General features: G+C 37.9%; 1 pseudogene; it reads left to right on the plus strand.

Moving 5' to 3' along the window:
- Positions 1 to 12,305: 12,305 nt before the first annotated feature.
- On the plus strand, positions 12,306 to 13,443 carry LOC141417251 (insulin-like growth factor 2 mRNA-binding protein 1; annotated as a pseudogene).
- Positions 13,444 to 14,610: the final 1,167 nt, after the last annotated feature.

Below are 14,610 nucleotides of genomic sequence, written 5' to 3' on the forward strand. Positions count from 1 at the left end.
TATCCCACTGTACCAACTGTACACAACCCTAGCCCCCTGCAGTCCGTGACACAAGCACCCTCCATTGCAATGGCAGAAATACACCCAAACACATGCAAGGTCCACAAAACCCAGCAGCCCCCATACCTATTACCTACCAACTCACTCCTTTCCCTACTCCCCCTTTTAGTCCCACCTTTATCAATTTCCCAAATTTCTATATCTAGCCTAATACCCATTACCCATCCAACTCCCTCTGTTTATAGATATTATCAACAAGGGTGTTTCTATACAATATGTAAACAACTGGTTTGGCATTCAAATTATGAAAGTGTTATTGTTAAGTTACACCACCAGGCCAGGGACAGAAAGAGTATACCAACCTAGCTAACAACCAAGTTAACCACAACACAAAAATTAAAATGAGAAAGAAAACCACCAGCTAGCCTATGAAGAATACAGTTGCATAGCACCATGTGAAGTGATGGGAAGAAGAAAAAGGAATGGAAATCACTCTCTTTTTAAAAAATAATACCATACAGGATTCAATGGGAAAAGAAGAAAATGGATACCCAGTTCCTGACTCCAACAGAACAATGATAAATGTCAGTAAGAATCTCAATGAAACTCACAAAAAATATACTCAAAGAAAAAATCTTGGAAGAAATCACTGAGAAATTCATGGAAAAGGTTCTAGACATGGTTAAACAGAATGTACAATATGCATTCAACTAATTTCAAGACACCGAAAACAAAGAACATGAGAAAACACAGAAACAAATAAATGAACTCAGAGAGGACTTCAAAAAATACCCTAGTGAAACAAAGGACACTGAAAAGAGAGATACATAAATTAAAGATGACAACACAAAATATAAAAGAGGAGTTGAACAAAGATATGAGAAATCTCAGAAAAATGAACCAAGCAGAAATCCTGGAAATGAAAATTCCCTTTAGTCAAACAAAAAACACAGTGGAAGGCCAGTGCAGTAGACTAGAACAAGTGGAAGACAGAATCTCAGAGCTTGAAGGAAAACATAAATTAAAGAAAAAGAGAAGAAATTTTAATCAAACAACTCAAGAGCTGTGAAAGGAATATGGAAGAACTTATTTAATCCATCAAAAGACCAAACCTGAGAATCATGAGTATTGATGAAGAAAAAGAGGTTTAAACCAAAAGGATACATAATATATTCAACAAAACAATAACAGAAAATTTCCCAAATCTCAAGAAAGTTTGGCCAATTCAGGTACAGGGGATATTCTTGTTAAAAAACAAACACAGACAATAGAGAAAGAATATTGAAGGTATAAGAGAGAAAAAACAAATAATGTATAAAGGTAAACCCATGAAAACAACAGCAGATTTCTCAGTGGAAACCTTAAAATCAAGAAGGGCATGGAGTGAGGTATTTTGGGCACTGAAAGAAAATAATTTCAGCCCTAGGATACTCTACCCAGCAAAACTATCACTCGAAATTGATGAAGAAATAAATAGAAACTAAAACAATATATGATGACCAAGCCACCACTACAGAAGATTCTACAAGGATTTCTGCTCTCAGAAGATGAAATCAAACAAAATCACAAGAGGATAGGAAGTCTCAAATCACAAGAGAAAAAAAGACAGAGATTAGCAATAGATTAACTGCACACAATCAAATCCTTAAATGACCAAAACAAGTGAATTGCAAGAATCACCACATATCTATCAATATTAACAGTGAATGTCAATGGACTCAACTCCCTCATGAAAAGCCACCATTAGGCAAACATGATTAAAAAGGAAGATCCGACAATTTGTTGTTCACTAAAGGCCATCTTATTGACAGAAATAAACACTGGCTTAGGGCAAAAGGCTGGAAGAAGATTTACCAATCCAATGGCCCCTGAAAACAGGCATGAGTAGCAATACTTATACAAGGTAAACTTCAAACTTACATTGGTCAAATGAGATAAAGAAGGTCACTTCATACTAATAAAAGGAGAAATACAAAAAGGGAAATAACAATTATCAACCTATATGCACCCATTTTCAGTGCACCCAATTTCATCAAACATTCTTTAAAGGATTTAAAATCACATATAGACCCCAGCACAGTGGTAGTGGGAGACTTTAATACTGCTCTATCACCAATAGATAGATCATCCAAACAAAAAATCAAAAAATGAAACCCTAGAACTAAATGACACCACCGATGAAATGAACTTAACTGACGTCTACAGAATATTGCATCCAACATCAGCACAATATACATTCTTCTCAGCCTATAGAACATTCTCAAAATTGGCCATATCTTAGGGCACAAAGCAAGCCTCAGCAAATCTAAGAAAATAGAAATAACCACTTGCATTCTATGTGATCACAATGCAATAAAAGTAGAAATCAATAACAAAAACAGCAGCAGAAAATATACAAACAATTGGAGGTTGAATAACACATTGCCCAACCATTAGTGCATATAGAAGAAATGAGAGGAAATCAAAAGGTTCCTGGAAGTTAATGAAAATGAAAATACAACATACAAGAACCTGAGGGACATAGCAAATGCAGTCCTAAGTGGAAAGTTTATAGCCATGAGTGTACTTATTTAAAGGACCAAAAGATCACTAATAAATGACCTAATGCTACATCTCAAACTCCTAGAAAAGCAAGAACAAGCAAAACCCAAAACAAGTATATGGAGAGAAATAATAAATATAAGGGCTGAAGTTGATGAAATAGAGACAAAAGAAAACAAAATAAAACAAAACCCAAATAATCAATGAAATAAGAAGGTGGTTCTTGGAACAAATAAATAAAATTGACAGACTCCTGTCTAAAATGAGGAGAGAAAAAACCCAAATCAGTAAAATCAGAAAGGAAAAAAGGGAGATAACAAGAAACACCAAGGAAATCCAGGGAATCATCAGAGACTACATTGAGAACCTATATTGCATTAAACCAGAAAATCTTGAAGAAATGGAAAATTTCTAGTTATTTATGACCATTCAATACTGAACCAAGAGGATATTAACCACCTAAACAGATCTGTAACAAATAATGAAACTGATGCAGCAATAAAGAGTCTCCCAAAAAAGAAAAGTCCAGGACCTGATGGATTCTCTGCTGAATTCTACTAGACCTTTAAAGAAGAATTAATACCAACCCTTCTTAAACTTTTCCATGAAGTAGAAAGGAACAGAACAATGCCCAACTCATTCTATGAAGCCAGTATTACAGTTATCCCAAAACCAGACAAAGACACATGCAAAAAGGAGAACTTCAGGCAAACTCCTTAATAACATTAACACAAAAATCCTCAGTGAATTAATGGCAAACCTAATTCAACAATGTATCAGAATAATCATTCAGCATGACCATGTTGGCTTCATCACAGGATGCGGGGATGGTACAACATACACAAATCAATAAATGTAGTAAAGCACATAATTAGAAGCAAAGACAAAATCACTTGGCTCTCTCAATAGATGCAGAAAAATCCTTTGATAAGATTCAACATCACTTCATGATAAAAGCTCTCAGAAAACTAGGAATAGAAGGAATTTTCCTCAACATTATAAACCTTGTTTTTGACAAACCTTTATCCAACATCATACTCAATGGAGAAAAAATCAGGAATGAGACAGGATATCCACTCTCCCCACTCCTATCCAATGTAGTCCTAGAATTCCTAGCCAGAGCAATAAGGAAAGAGGAAGAAATAAAAGGAATACAGGTAGGTAAAGAAATAGTCAAAGTATCCCTATTTGCATATGACATGATCCTATACCTCAAGGATTATGAGTCAGCTTGCAACAAAGCACTTGTACACCCATGTTTATTGCAGCACTATTCACAATAGCCAAGCTATGGAAACAGCCAAGATGCCCCACTACTGACAAATGGATTTTAAAAATATGGTATTTATACACAATAGAATTTTACTCATCCACAAAGGACAATGAATTTTTGTCATTTGTAGGTAAATCGATGCAACTGGAAAACATCAGCTTAAATGAAGTTGGTCAGAGTCAAACAGCCAAAAGCCACATGTTCTCTCTCATATGCAGAATCTCAACCCAATACAAATGCAGTAGTGTTAGGAAACACTGTTCACACTACGTGGAGGTAATACAAGGGGGAAAAGGGAAACTAAGAGCTTGAGTACAGCTGCTATACTTTCTATACAAGAATGAATATAGAAACCTTAAACTGAAACTACTATAAGGAAGGGACTACTGTAGAATGAAGAAAATTAGAGGAAATAAACCAATTGTGGTTAAAATACATACATGGAAATATCACAAGGAAGCTCCCAGTGCAGCTACCTTTATCTCAAACAAGCTACAATGTCATGTTTTTCATTTTATCTTTTTTCCTTTTCCTTCAACAAAATTGGAGAACAGGACAAAAAGTCCTGCTCATGGGGAATGGTCTGCTTCAGTGGGAGGGGAAGAGATGTTGGGGAAAGGGAATAGCAGGATGAATATGGTGCAAAAATATGTACATATGTATGTAAATGCAAAAATGATACCTTTTAAAACTACTCCAGGAATTGGGGGAAGGTGATATAAAGGTAAATGGCAGAGGTAGTGAATTCATGTATGATATATTTGATACATTATAAGTACCTGTGTAAATGCTACAATGTACCCTCATGCAGCACAACAATAGGAGAAAAAAAATCACTAATTTTAGAGGTATAAATAACACCTGTGATTTGGGTTATGATATTTTGGGCTGGTGAAGTTTGATTATGCATGCACAAACCACTGGTTGCTTCCTAATCACTTTTCCCGTACTTCAGCCAATGTCCTCAGCCATAAACTTCCCCTATCCTCAGGGAGGTGAATTTGGGACTTGTTCCCCCTTCTCCACATGTGGCCATCTTGTGAATAAAGTGGTTCTCCTAAAAAACACAACAAAAGCAAACTCATTTCAGTGACTGGCATACTGCACAGTGGGCAAAACATCCTAGTTCAGTAATCATAACAGATACTTACAGTCACAGTCCTGGGTAAACGGTGAAAAGAAAAGGAGGAAATATATAACATGCTCATCTTTGAGTTCTGGGATGATGGATATATTAAATTTCTTCCTTAATTCCCTTTCCAAATATTCTATAAGAAATATTTAGTGATTTAAGATTTAAAAAGCTATGGCCACTTGAGAAATTGTAAGTATCCAACTGATGTCTGGAAATAGTGACAAGCACTGCAGTGGACTTGTCTTTTATTAAAGAATGCAAAACCGGAAACACGTATATTGAGTTGAGATTGCATGTGTCTCAACCCAGGGCTTCTGTTGGATGTTAAAAAGAGACAGTCAGTGGGAAAAGGCTGGATTTTATAATAAATTGTGCTGGAATAATTGGCTATCCATCTGGTGAGATAAAAATTAGATTTTCTCTACCTTAAGCTATATTAAAAATAAGTTTCGGATGTACTAATGACCGGAACTTAAGGAATAAAACACTAAATGAAAATTTAGGAGACTGTGTAATTTTTAGTGGGTGATACTAATGAAGACCAAAATATTTGACAGAGATTTATAGACATTCACATACAGGGAGAAAACAATGAACAAAGTCATTGCACAAATAATCTACTGTGAGGCACATGAGATGAACTAAGAGCTATGGTGCCTAATACACAAAGGGCTGCCCAAGTTGACAAAAAAGACAAGCTCACTACATATTTGAGTAAATGTTACTAACCCCCTTTCCAACCTGAATTCAGAACAAATTGAGGTGTGTGACAAAGAGAAAGGCAGATGGGAGTCAACATATCATAGTTAATATGGATATGTAGATAGCATAAAGGATGCAGTACAAGAGATGACTGTGTTCCCAATACTGGATATGAGATTTGTACAATGGGCTGACCAGTCATGACACTGTAGCTACAGAACAGACTCTTCACAGACAAGGTCACCCACATGAAAGAAAGGGAGAAGATGTGTTAATAAGACCAGGGGTCATTTAATCCATCAGCAGGTCACATGTCCACTCCTGGGGCACAGGCAGTGAAGGGGCAGAGTGCAGGATGTTCACAAACTCTTTCATGTGGACACACCATTGGGTGTGCAGAGGATATAGTCTATGCCAAAATCCAATAGAAAAACCAGGCAAAGGATATGAACAAGGAATTACATCAAGTGAGAGGAGGATAAAAGAGGAAGAGAGCAAGTAGGGAGGAAGAGAAAAGAAAAGGGTGAAAGAAAAAAAAAACTCCTCTCTTGGGTGTGTATATATGGTGCAGAAATACCTCACAAGGGAATGTCCAAAACCCAAGGGCTTGCCTTGTTTTTCTTAGATAGCTGTGTTGCTTAATTCATTATATAGATTATCTGTAACTTTAAAAATTCCCTATGAGTGAAAAGATGCAGAGATTATTTCCTCAAGAGAAAAGAACTGTGTGAATTTTCTCAAATGTAAATGCTACGGAGAAGGTAAAGTGTACAACTTTGACATGGATCATGAACTAAGAGTTTCTTGTAGATACCAACAATGGCAGTTTGGGGTATCATTGTGGCCCCAAGTCAGGTTTTGACAAAGCGAGGAAATGTTGATGTGAACATGAAGCATTCAAAGAATTTGGCTAAGGAAAAGATGAGATGGTAGCTTGAGGGAACCCAGTAGTGATGGACAGATTTTGTTTTATTATTGTATAAATGTGAGCCTATTTATATGCATTGATGATGGTGGCAGTGGAGGAGAGCAAAGGCATTCTGTGAGCAATGCCTCAGACAACACATAAGGTGGGATGGATGTAGGGATGTGTAAGTCTGTGGGTGAAAAGGGAAAATGGCTTATGGTCAGGTAGAGGGTAAGATTATATTTCCTGATCACGAAGTGTGGGAAAATTGAGAACACAGTTCAATTTTCATAATTGTCAATGATAATCTGGATGAAGTTGGAGACCAGACATTTCACCAATCTGATAGTATCCAGTAATAAATTTAGCAGATATTAGCCTCAGTTTACAAGGCTTTCAAGGCAACTATGCTAGGGTGCAAAAGATTTGTGGGAGTCAAGAATCTTTGAGTGCTGGGTATGGTGTTACCCATCTGTAATCCCAGCATTTGGGAGACTGAGGCAAGAGGATTGTGAAGTTGAGGTCAGCCTGGACTACATATCAAGACCTTGTCCTAAAAAACAAAAATAAAAATAAAGGGTGAATAAGGTATTGTGGGTGGTACAGTCTTGTGATCTCAGAACTCAGGAGTCAGGAGGGTGATATAGTCTTGAAAAAAAAGCAAAAGATTACTTCTTCATCTCCTGAGCATTTTATATACCTCATAAACTCACAATAACTGCCATTTATTTTCTGCTACCAATCCCACTAAGGTACAAGGAATTGTCTGCATCCTCCAGTCCTCAGCAATTTGGTTTAACAAGGGTATCCTTTGTGTCTCGAGGCTAACAATTATTGAATAGATTCTTTTAAAACATTGTATTATGCATTTTGTTGCTTTATTTACTTTTCAAAGAGGAATAACAAACAGTGTTAGAAGAAAAAGAAGGTGACAAAGCTATTGCTTCAATATTCAAGAACATTTCCTGTGTTTTGAGGTGAGAGCACGGTTAAGTTTGCTTAGAGCTTAGTAGATTCTGAATTCATAATTGTTATTCATCTTTCAGGAAGAATGAGTGCAGTCAGTGAACTCTTTAAGTCCACCCAAAATGTGTTTCACTTCTTTGTGTTTCTGAAGAATACATACTCAAATTAAAATGGACTAAAGACTCATTACAGTAAATTGATGTTGTTGCCACTAATATTTATCCCATACACCTGATGCAAAGGACTTGGTAGTGAGTTATAACACATAGGAATAGATGAACCTTACCTTGAAGATAAAACTGGATCTATTTGCCAATGAATATGGGTTTCAGAACAACATGTTCTGTCATGTTTTAGGATCATTCTCTTAATGTTCTAACATTTATTTAAATCTTCCTAATAAAGGATGTTTGTTTAAAGCTCTTTAGAAATATAAATGCAGTGGTCTGTGGCTTTAATTTTTAATTTTTGTTGCAATGTTTATCATTCCAGCCAATAGTTATGTACAGAAAAATAGAGCATGCATTGTTCTTCATGTACAAGAAATATTCCCCCTTCAAATCTTAGTCACCTTTAACTGACCTAAGATTATTTGTAAGAATTGAAATTCAGTGATTAAAGAGAGGCTAGTATTTAAAATACAGGAACTGTCCAGTCCCAAATATCAATTGTGCCAAAGTTGAGAAACTGTAGTCTAACACTTGCAGATAAATAGGTTTAATGGACTGGAGATGTGGCTCAAGTGGCAAAGCAGCTGCATAGCAAGCATGCAGCTCTGAGTTCAACCTCCAGTACTATCAGAGAAGAAAAAGAAAAACTATTTTTAATAATACCTTTCAGTTGCCTCATGAGTGTCAACTCATATATACAAAGCACCTGCCACATAAGATAAGAATAAAAATAAGAAAAAATAGAGGTGGAATATTAAGATTTAGAGAGGAAAATGCTAAAGTCTGAATTTCCCTTGGCAACTTTGGATTGAGTATTTATTTTCAGGACATGGAAAACTATGTTTTGTTTTGATTGTTGATATTTAAGGAATAAATTCATAATACAACCAGGTGATGATTTTCCTGTATATCTGAAGTAGAACCTTCAGGAGAAGCTGATATCAGCTACATTCATAAAATCACCCATGTTGGGAAGCTGGATCCAAGAGAAAAAAAGAGGAAATTTTTCAGTGTTACAGTTGCAAGAGAGGTGGGTTGTAGCAAGTCCAGTTGTACCTGGATGTAGCAAAGTAGAGTTTATTTGCCCTTAATGCTTGGGTTGGGGAGAAGGGAAGGTGACACTAGTTCTTTTCTTTTCCTCTCCTCTCCTCTCCTTTTCTATCCTCTGTTATCTCTTTTCTTCTTTTTTCTTTTCCTTGCTGTGTGGACAAATGCCTAGCCCTCAGAGACAATTGCTGCTAGAAGCTTATTTCTGGCTCTTTCCCATCCTGCTCTGGGACTGATGTTTGGCCTTATAATGGGAAAAAGGGCCTCATATGGAGCCTTCCAGATCTCTTCTCTTGCCAACTCAAACCCTATTTCTTGTCCCTCCAAAGTGAGAAGTATTAGTAGGATTGTTCAGAAAGTCAGCCATTTGTCTCTATATTGTACAGCTTACTCCCAGAAAGGAGCTATGAATTGGTTCCCAGAATTTTATGTCACTTTAGATATAATTTTTTTGTATTTGCTTATACTGTTTTTGGAGCAGGATTTCTTGCAGTCTGTGCTATGAGGTTGGGAAAAGTTCCTAGATTCATGGTTTGATGACATTGTCTTTGGTGTATCTTGTTTCATTCATTCCAATCTGTTTTGGAAGGAGATTGAATAAATGTGTTAATTTATTGCTGCATTTTCCAGATGTCCCAACACCTCTCTTAGTGGTTATGTAGCATTCCATAACCAGGATGAAGCTTAGTGTACTGAACTAATTGCAACTGACATCGTCCAAATGATTTCTAATTTTTCATCGTTATAAAAATGCTGTGAAAATTTTGTAACTAAATGTCTATGCACATTCCTGATCATCTTCTTTTTCAGCACCTTCTTTTTCCACCAGATCATATATGGACCCAGATAAACTAATCCCTGGATTCAGCTGCATGATGTTCCAAAAGGGATGTTCTTTACCTTCATTGCTGTTCTTCCTCTGTGCCCTCCTATGCTTCTTGAATCCTATATAGCTTCTTGCACAACACCTTCTACCTATTCTCTTTCACTTCAACAAAACTGCTTTTTTTTTTTACAGAATTCTGTGGTTCAGGGATTCATTTCCCTCAGGGCTTTCATTGTTTGACAATCAGTGTGACAGTCATTCAACTAACATACAGATTGCACATTTTGTGTATAATGTGCTACAATTTGAATGCAGTTCTTTATGGACTTACCTTGGTTTCTTATTATAGGTTTTGACCTTAATACAGAAGTTTTTTTTCTTTTATGATGGTTCAGGGTTTGAACTCATGGCTTCACACTTGGTACAGAAGCACTCTACTACTTTAAGTAATGCATCCAGCCCTTTAGGGACTTACTTTTGATGTGAAATTATTGAAAGTGTAATCTTCTTTCTAAAAGAATAATAACACACTGACTTTGGATGAAATATTTGATATGAATGCAGACCTTTTTATTGGTATTTTATTCTCCATAGCAAACCAATTCAGACTTCCTGTCTACACATGTAAATACATAAATGCTAAGCATGAAATGACAAAATAAGGATAAGTTGTTGCCTTCTTTTTTGGATCAGTCTTTGCTTTCTGGATCAGTCTTTGTATTAAGTCTACCACTGAAGTACTCCATAACAAGGTACTTTTTTAACCAAGTATCCCAAAGTACTTTCACTTTGGGGATAAAGACTGCAGCTTCTGTCTTAGGTGAGTGTGGTTTTCTGTCTTGTCTCTCTGTCTTATCACTCACTCTGGGAAATATCACCTGCTCTCTATGGGAAAGCCCAGGGGAGAGGTGGGAAAGGCCTGGGGAGAGGTGAGACAGCTGCCATGTTGTGAGTACACTCAGGCAGTTGGTGGAGAGTCCATGCACTGAAGAACTGAGGCCTTGCCATGAGCCACAGGAGCCTTCAAAAGATCCTGTACTAGTCAGCTTGAGATGTCGGCAGGTTTGTGAGAGGTCCCAAGTCAGAATTATCCAGTTAAGCTGTTCCCAGATTCCTGAGCTCTAAACACTACAAGATAATAAATGCTTGTTCTTTTAAGATGCTAAGTTTGGGGGTAATTTGTTAAGTAGTAACATATAACTACTAAGAAAGCAGGAATTTATTCACTAATTTATTGTACAATTTCAAAAATATTTACTGAGTTTCTCTAGGTACTACTTTAGGCATCGAGGACACCACACTGAACAAAAGGGAAAGTTCTCCTTCCATGAAAATTACATTCAAATGTACCATGTCATTTTTCTCCAATTTCTGAGTATTTATTTTAATCAGTTTCAGTTTCAGAGAGCAATGACTTTAGCACATACTTTAAATAGAAAGGAACATACACAGGGAATTAATTGCAATATCATTGCCATGGCAGGAATAACAGATGTAAGCTGAATGAACCCCACGAATAACATAAAAAATTAGCCCTACTAAGGAGCTACCTGTTCAGTAAACACATTGAAGCCAGAGAATCCATAAGCTGCCACATTATTCTGGGCTCCTGGACAATACTGCTATAGCTGTGATCCACACTAGTAAAGTCAGCCTTCACCCTGTCTCAGAAAAGTTAGGTGGCTCTAGAAGCAGCAGAAAAACTGCATATTGCACATATTGTATAGGTGCAGTTGCTTGGCGGGAGCTGGTTGATGCAGAAACCAAGCAGTATATGAGTCAGGAGATAGGGTCTCCATGTTGTTAGTCTCCAATACATAGAGTAAGACCCACTCAAAGACATAGAATGGGTAAGAGTGAGCCATCTACATGTTGTCCAACATGACCACAGCTGTCAAGAAATATTCAAAGGGGAAAAGGCTAATGTAAAAGAATAACAAGAATAAAGTCACTGTATTGATGACTATGCTTTGAAGAGAACTCAAGCCAAGGAGCTAAGTTGTATTGAGTACCTACTGTGTGTATGGTACTAGATTATGAATCTTTGTACTGGTATTTAATACTCATAACCTTGCAAGATAATTATTTTATTTTCAGGTATGGAAACTGAAGCTCAGCAGCATTAAATAACTTAGCCAAGGTCCCCCAAGAATCAGATAAGAAGATTTGAACCAGGTACTTCCTTCAAAGCTCAAGAAACGAACATTGCATTCTTAGTGCCACACAACATTATAATAGCTTAGAAAGCTCAGGGAGGAAAACCAGAGAAGGAAGAGAAGGAGGAAAAAAATGATGAGGAGGAGCCAAAGGAAAAGGAGGAGGCTGAGGAGGAGGAGAAAGTGGAAGAGCAGAGGATTAAGACTAGGAGGACTGATAGAAGAAAGGGATAGAGGAAGAGGAGGATAAGATGGAAGAGGGGGAGGACAAAGAGGAAGAGGAAGGAGGAAAAAGAAGTAAGAAAAAGAGGAGTAGATGCAGGAGAAGAAGAGGAGGAGGATGAGGAAGTAGAGGAAAAGGAGAAAGATCATGATCACAGAACTGCATCTGAGACTGGGATGCTGTGATACAGAGAATGAATGTACTGGCACTTTAACTATAAAGAAAAGAAAGAATATTGGACTAGTAAATGGCCAATTTAAAAATGTTCCTTTGTTGCCTCATGATTCAAAATAAAACATTAATTCATTATAGATTTAATGGGGGAAAATAAAAGAGAACATAGGCTGAACTCTGGGACAATGACCAGGGTTAGGAGGCATGCAGAAATGGATTTGTGGGACAGCTGGTGTTACATCACAAAACAGGTCCAGTCCAAGATAAACATACATAAGAAAGAGAATGCAGTATATCTGAAAAGATCATCAGTGCACACTCCACACCACAGGGCTGTTCCTTAACATTTAACATCATCTAAGAGAGTTTGCATAAGGAGGCAAAGAACATGAAAGTGGCTGGTGAACATCCTGTAGACCTTGAAGATCCTGGCTTATAAAAACTTGGCAGAAAATCTAATTGGTAAGGAACTCATAACCTGGAGCATGTGAAGCAGGGTACAAAGATGAAAATCACTGTCTACTCACTGCAGGACCTTATTCTGTACAACTTTGAGAGGGCCATCATGGTGGAGGATGTTATGAAGTTCTGGTAAAAGTCTGAACAAGGGATCATGAAAAACATTTAGGAAACCCATGAGACCAGTGTGCCCATCATGAACCTAAAGACTCACCTAGTACCTGGTCTCAACCTGGCTGCTTTGGTCTTTTCCAGCCTAATCTAGTGCAGCCCCATCATCATTCTTTAGTGTTAACAATGCTGCTCCCTACCTCTCTTTTATGCAGGCTCCAGACCAGGAGATGTTGCAGGTGTTTATTCCTGCCAAGGCAATAGGTGCCATGATTGGCAAGAGGAATTGGCACATAAAGCACTCTCTGAGGCTTGCCAGGGCCTCCATCAAGATTACTCTGCTTGAAGCACAAGAGTCCAAAGTTCAAAAGGTAATCATCACCAGACTCCCATATCCTCAATTCATGTCTCAGGGTAGAATCTCTGGCAAACTTGAGAGGAGAACTTTTTTCGTACAGGGGAGGAAATAAAGATGGAGACCCACATAAAGATGCTGGCCTTGGCAACTGGCCAGATCTTCAGAAAAGACAGCAAAATATGGTGAATGAGTTAGTTGTGGAATTTGAGAGCAGCTGATGTGGTAGTTCTAAGGTACCAGACTCCAGATGAGAACAATCAAATCATTCTTTTATGATCATCAGGCATTTCTATGCCAGCCAGATGGCTCATCAGAAGATCTGAGACATATGTGACCAGGTAAAGCAGCAAAACCAGAAGGGATAGAATGACCTCACACAGGCACTGAGGAAGTGACCAGCCCCTTAGTATTCCATTGTGTCTACAGCAACTGACAAACTGCAGAGCCAGCTCTATAAGCATGCATGAGAATGAATGGGAATCAAAGACCCTTAGGCCTACTTGGAAATCAGGTTTGTGTACTGCCTTGCAAAAGATGTTCCAATGAGGAACAATGATCTCTGGATCCCAAACACCAGATCAATTGGACCAACATGACCCACATCTCAAAATGTCACCATTGACCCTAGCTCAGAGTATTTTTACACTTGGATTGTTTAGGTTAAATCTCCTGTCCCAAGCAAGAGTACAAGTCAGACCCCAAAGGAGAACAGAAATAAAATTTCATTCATGTTTTTAACATTTCCAAGAAGGGTAAGGGACAGGGCAGTGGATTCGAAGCATTCTCTGATTTTACTGCAGGAATTAGAAGAGTCAGATAGCAATGATGAGACTGTAATTTGAAGCGACAACATTAGAAATCATGAGCAAAGTTACAGGATGGAAGAACAGACAGGGGGAACGAAGACAACAAAGAAAAGTGCCAAACAGTTCCAAGCACATTCCTGTTCTCTGGGAGGTGTATTGGAAGGTGACATGGCAATCACAGGGTAATTAAGACAGCCATGGTGACAGACTGGCAAATCTAGATGCCGGATAATCCCACATTCCTGAAAACCTAATACACATTGTTAGGTTTTGGTGAAAGTGAGTGCTCCAGTATAGAAAGCGAGCCTTGGTAAAGAAAGAGATTTTGTCACACCCCTCACCTCTGAGAACTGTAGCAAGACTATATTTTGAGAGAGGGCCTATTGTTTGAGACTCTGGTAGCATACAGTTTTAAGAACATGGAGCAATCATGGCTCAGGGAGCTTTGGTACACACTGCCAAAGCATCTGGGTAGGAAACAGCTGTAAGAGGTGGTCACTGAGAATGTGATAGTCTGATGTGCCAAAGAAAATTTGAAGCAGTGATGTCTCTGGCACCTGAAGGGCTCAATTGTCTGAGGTTCGGCTCACGCTGGCAAGGATCTAGACTTGCCTGAGGGTTGTAGCATAAACAAAACCCTGAGCATGTGGCTGCATTGTACTCAGACTATAGATCCTGCCTGGCTGTTTGTGTTGGCTTTTATGTGCATCAGAGGGTATTGAGCCCAACTCTGTGAAATTACATTATATCTCCTAC

Source organism: Castor canadensis, chromosome 15 (genome assembly GCF_047511655.1).
Source record: "Castor canadensis chromosome 15, mCasCan1.hap1v2, whole genome shotgun sequence".
NCBI lineage: Eukaryota > Metazoa > Chordata > Mammalia > Rodentia > Castoridae > Castor > Castor canadensis.